Source organism: Ostrinia nubilalis, chromosome 3 (genome assembly GCF_963855985.1).
Source record: "Ostrinia nubilalis chromosome 3, ilOstNubi1.1, whole genome shotgun sequence".
Classification (NCBI taxonomy): Eukaryota; Metazoa; Arthropoda; class Insecta; order Lepidoptera; family Crambidae; genus Ostrinia; species Ostrinia nubilalis.
This window is the reverse complement of record NC_087090.1, coordinates 7,791,425-7,797,959: the sequence shown is the minus strand read 5'-3', so window position 1 is coordinate 7,797,959 and position 6,535 is coordinate 7,791,425.

The window sequence follows — 6,535 nt, the reverse complement described above, 5'->3', positions numbered from 1 at the left end:
TTTGATGGTTTTATTGTATTTAGAATTTCCTTCTTCCCGTGTACCTACATAACTATGCAAAACTAGAATAATGTAAGCAAGATATAAAGGATTCTAAATATTAAAATCTGCAAACCTTGGCCAGCATTCAAGTAAGTATTGATTCTGTAATAACAATAAGGTCTTATCCACACTACAGGTTTAATATTAATCTCCAAACAATCGTACCTTTACCAGGGCCTCTAGATATTATTTTTTATGCGATAGAGTCACATCAAATACCTAATATTTAATTAAGGGACGTAGAGAAATGACAGCTAAGTCAAATTATTTATTACAAAGACAATTAAAGATAGATACTTCGATTCGAATTCGAATTAATGATCGATATAACTCAAAGACACGCATAAATCAAATAACTTGTATTAAAATTGGAACTTCTAACAAAAAAATAATTTCCATTTACTACGAGCTATCTACGAACTAACATGCTACGAGCTACGGTTGCTACGACTTGAGTGATGTGCCAGTCAGCAACTACCCAGCATTGCAGACAAGGCTTAATGCCTTCATAAATTAGCTTAGCATCGTCTATTAACCCAAATTAATATTCCCACTTATGTATTAGCCGCTCCCTAATATAATGCACACCGCATTAACTACAGTTTGTCGATTAATTCGGTGGTCATTAATAGTCAATTTAACACAAGCAATAATTATGATCTATCATTATGGAAATTTGAAACGTTATAAGAAAAAACCCCGCACCGTAAATAATGCATGGTTTCTTGTTTAAGTAGGCCGATAGCGAACGTGGGGTTAGTGATATTTATTTTCGTTAGAATGAGGAAGATCTTGGTCAATACCTCGGTTGATGAAAAAGGATGATCAGGCCTCAAGTGACAGCGAGCTTCATCCGGAATCCTCAACCTGAGAAGGACTTACCTCCAACTTCCGAAATTGAGGTGTGAAAGGGTTGATAAATTACACCTAAACCACTACATAATACTGTAATGAACTAATTAGGTACTACTATGTAGATTTAAAACCAGTTAATGAAGTTTTGATAAGGGCTGACATGCCAAACCTTGCCTTGTAGAATTTACCTATAGCATTTCATGGCAGGTTGTTCTGCCATCGCTTCAAGATGCTATTAAAATTTAAGGTTTCTGGCACACGTAATTTAATATGTATGTTCTGAGGCCTATTTTGTTTGTTTGTTTACTTTGACCCACCTGTGGTGGGTTCCTTTACATAGGTTATTGAACTACTTACCTACGGTAGGAAACCTTGTACCACTGGGTTCCACCAACTTACTTTAATTTTGATAAACATCAAAAATCTGTCAAACTCCATACAAAAATCACCGGTTATCGTTATAGTTACCGTTAACGTTAGGTGGTGCAACTCAGCCTTACACTTTTATTACCTATGCTTATTATTACAAAAAACAGAAGGAATTGTACCTGCGAATGCTGCTGCTGTACAATGCGAAATAATTTTCCGATCAAAAATGTTTTATGATATAAAATACCGGTTATTCAATAGCTCTTTCAACGTTTATCTTGAAGTTGAATTGAATTGTTATTTAACAGCCCATGGAGAGCGTTACATCTAACTTTTTCTCTTGGCACGTGCAAAGAATAAGGTTTCCCTTAGTTTGGTAAATATTCATCGGTTTACGTAGATATTATAGGTGGATAGACAAGCCAATCAAGATTCTACTAGGAAAACGATATTCGGGTCACGTACAAGATAATTTTTATTATGAGTTACACCAGCGTTCAGTTTGATACCGGAATGGTAAGGAAAATGTACTGGTTTATTTATTTGCTTTCGTGTGAGAAAAAGGAAAGTATCTCTTGAGTATAAAAAAGTTTCATTTAGAGTAGGAAAAAGTTAAAGATACTACCTAATCCCACTCTGAAACCCTTAGTAGGAGATACTTAGTTAAGATTGATTGATGCCCTAAGCTGGGAATGACTGTTTATATATATACAAAAAGCCTTTGGACATTTTCGTTTTACGATATCTGGTCATTTCAAAAAATTAAGTCAAAATTGAAAGCGATAAATGGTGCAACTTTTTAAAGCTTCTGAAATAAAACTTCGGGATTTGGATTTCATCTAAACTTTTATATTCTTCTTCTTCTTCTTCTTTTATTCTTAAAATTCCTTGTATTTGTATCGTAGACCAACACATACACCTGCCTATTAGGTAAGTAAAGTATTAAGCAAGTATTTCATCTTATGCAAAATAAAAGTAAATAAAAAGCATCCTTTCCAGTTTTGAAGAAAAAAAACGTTGTCGCTTCACGCTGCTGAATTCACTGAACAAGAAAAAGTTGAAAACAATCCTTTTCAAGTTTTCTAGGTAATCTAGACGAACTACGAACAAAAGACATTGCAAATTGAATAGCCCATTATTATCTTATTTTAGCACATTGTGGTTAAACTATTCTTCTGTTCAGTGTTGTTTTCTTGAATTAAGTAGATACGTAGTAGTAATTATTTATTATGAAGCCCTACAAATACCTATCATGAAGACCTGTGATAATTACTTATAGCTTATTTTTTGTACAAGGAATAGGTAAGTAAGTTACGTGTTATTTAATTTGGTAGGTTATACAATTCATTTTACTTGTGAAATTCAGATAGGTACAAACAACACTGCACCACCCGTGTTCGAGAAATCTGGCACTCTACTCGTTTGCAAAATTTATCAAGCAATATTGGACCATGCATGAAGAATTTTCGTTTTCAGTCGAATACTATATCAAGAATACTCTGACACACAGTCGACAGTACATACATATTTGGTTTTTGTCACGGATTGTTTGTGCTTAAATAAGTTTTATCTTATTTTTTTTAAGTCACTTTTTTATACTTAATATCAGCTATCAGCCGGGAAAAGTTCTATCACAAACAATTTAGCCGCTATAGAAACTTTCCTTTTTTTTTCCCCATTCAGTTTTTAGTTTCTTGATAAATTAGCATCTATAAATTAAACATTCTCACCAACCGAAATACATATTAGGTATAATTTATTTTTATTTTATTAATGCATACCTAATCATAAACGTTCAATAGATGGTATGATGATGGAATTAAGTTAATAGAAACACGCCCACTTATTACGATAAATGCTTAATCCAATATAATTCAGTTTATCATTAGCATTGCTATTGACGTTCTCATCTAAATTGTAGGAAGCGTACCCAATCAGGAAATATTACCTATAAATAGCTTAATTTGGAACAAAGTATTTACTTAGGGGGAGTCCGGGAGAGTTTAGCAGGTGGGAGACAATAGCCACTGCTCATAGAATTTTTGTGGAACTAAATATTGCGACGTAGCTACACTTCTTAGACTCCATAGGCGCGTCCCACCTCGCCCACGCATTGCCGTTGTGATTGGCAGTTTGGTTTAGGAGTGACAAGTGATAACACATTTTCGAGCCCGAAAAGTAACTTTTTTCAATTTTCGATATTTGATTTTAGTTGTTTACTATGAATAGATTCCAGCATGTAATTTATATACATCGTAAATGTAATTATCCTAGTACCATTTACGGTACACAGTTTTTACTTAAGTGTTATAGTTTTTTATAAAAATGTAATAATGGACAGCTTGGCCTGGGGTGGGAGACATTACCCTGGCATCGGGAGGAGACTTTACCCAGGGTAATCTGGTACTTTTATTGCAGATAATCATCCAAAATTATTTGAAAGGCTTCAAATATAAAAAGGAACATCTATAAACAGTAGCAATTTAGATCTGTCAGTAATAAGAAATGATATAGGTATGAAACATTGATAAAGGAAATTTATTACAGGTGTTGCCCCAGTAGAAACCAGTTTATCCAGATCAACCAGTTTTAATAGAAAAAACGTCGCTGATTTTTTTGAAAACTTTAAAGAATTAATTGTTACACATTTTCATTCCAGAAGATTAAATTTCTTTATAGAATTATAATTTGTAGTGATTATTTTGCTTATTTTTAAACCCGGGTAAAGGCTCCCTACTTGGGGGGTCAAGTCTCCCACCCAGGCGGGAGATATTAGCCAAATATCACTTTGGTTAAAATTGTTAATTACTTTTAAACTAACAATGATGTATTAAACTTTCTTAGAAGAAAATATAGCTAAATAATGTAGCTTAAGATACAATTAATAAAAATTAGCAATTTGTAAGTATAGAAATATTTATGAGCATTTTAGTGGAAGACGGGTAAACTCTCCCGGACTCCCCCTACTTATAGACTGTAAGTTGGTGTTACCTGTCCCTTAGATACAACGTGTATTATCTGATCTTGACACACAAAGCCTTACAAATAGCCTCAGTTTTGTCTGCCTATAGGTACACATACCTACTGTCTTTAGATAGCGAATACCTACAAAGCACCATTGATTTTGAATTTTGCGCAGCATTTTAGGCGGCAATGGCGTACAACCGCACGAGTAGGGGAGACCTAGGAGAGTTGTGACAGAGGTGAGTTGTGACAAGGCCGATTTCTCCTTACTTAATATAGTTAGGAAGCTGGTAAAAATGCTTGTTTGTCGCTTTTAAGACGCTCTTTTTGACTAAGTACCTGCGGGCGGAGCATGTGACATGGTTACGTAAATATGACGTCTGTGTACAAAAAAATGCGAAAAGTAAGTTTTTCTTCAAAATTTTATTTCAATTTATATCATGTTTTAGTATATGTGCACTGTTGTGTTATTTTTTCTCAAGTTGCATGGTTATTCAGGTCTCAAAATGTAGCACTGATCTTTTGTGTGCGCATCGTGTTTAGAAAATAAAAATCCCATCAAAAACAATACTTGTCAAAAAAACCAAGTCTCGCAACTCAGTTGTTCTACGGTAAAAAGTTGTGAGATCCATGTAATACCAAGTCCAGGCCAGGAAATCTTTAACGTTTTACATAAATTATTGACTTGGCCATCGCACTAAATAATTTAATTTACACGTGTTTTCATGCTGTGATCTCACAACTTTTTACCGTAGAACAACTGAGTTGCGAGACTTGGTTTTTTTGACAAGTATTGTTTTTGATGGGATCTCATTTCTTTTTGTATTTTGTAGACAGCAGTTATGTATCTAGAAAACTGGACCGAAATTGAAAAATTTTACTCGACTTGGCGGTTGCACTACCGTGCCCCCAAATATTTTAGTTTTTCCTTGATTCATACACCAAACACTACTTATATTCCAAATTTGAAGCTTCTAGGTTTGCTAGAAGTGCCTTAGAGTTTTGATGATCGGTGAGTCAGTGAGTGACAAAATTAAGAAACTTTGACCCGTTATAATTCTTAAACTACTGGTTCAAATTGAATGAAATTTGAAATATACCGTGTCTTTACAATGCCTACATGGTTACTGAAAATTCAGTCTTCTAGTTTTATCCACAACGAAGTTACAGGGGGTCGAAAATGGCCTGAATTGCTTCGAGAAAAGGATGGTACGGCCGTGCCGCTTTTTTGCTCGACTTGGTGGGGGCACTGCCGTGCCCCCAGATTATTATTCGAACCAAGTCGTCATTTTAAACACCTAGGAGAGTTGTGACAGGCTGTCACAACTCTCCTAGCTTACTTAATTTTTCTGCTGGGCCATTTCCACGATGTTTTTAGATGTTTTTTGTGTGTTAGTAGGTTCATAATTTGTATAATTGCATGCTGTTACTTTTTTGATTCAGAATGCCTAATAACTATACATGAAAGCCATATAGTGGAACTGCTTGCTAAAGTCGAAATCTAGGACCAAGCTTATGAAGTGATTAGGTTAAAGGGTTAAAGTTTAAGATGTGCTGCGACCTCTTACAATCTAAACTTGTCGAGATATATTAAGAAGAAAGAGGCTTATCAAGTAAACCCAGAAGGCGAAGCTCCGTCGATGGATTATACCACCGCGACTATTTTATTTTTATAGAAGAGAAAGAAAATACTATAGGTATTAAGCGACTATAATATTAGCTAAAAAATATAATTAAAAAAATCCAGGGTCGTGGGAGAAAAATGAAAGCTGGAGAAATGTGGCTCAATCTGTGTAACGACATCCTATAACTATTTGTTTTAACTGGTACTAAAGGATGATTAAAGTATTTTTTTGCTAAAAAATCATACTTGATTGAGTATTATGGTATTTTTTATATCTAATAGATGAAATACAATGCTGTCACAACTCACCTCGGTACCTGTCACAACTTACCTCGGTGCTAGGAGAGTTGTGACAGAGGGAGTGGTCGAAGATTTTGGTGATTTGCTTAGAAACCCTAATACTTTAGTTAACTTTGGTGATTGTTTTGAAAACAGAAGGAACGGCGCTTCATTAATTTGTATGATTTATAGCTGTGGTATGTTTTTTGAGCGAGATATGGCCCCTAAAGTAAAAATTGTCACAACTCTCCTAGGTCTCCCCTACCTATCTACAAAACGCACTAGCTGTGGTGCATGCACTAAAGGCCAGTGACGGGACAAGTCAAGTTTTATCGAGGTTTTTTACTCCAGCAGATTGACTGTAAACTGGAATCATGACTGGAATTATATAAATCAAGGTAA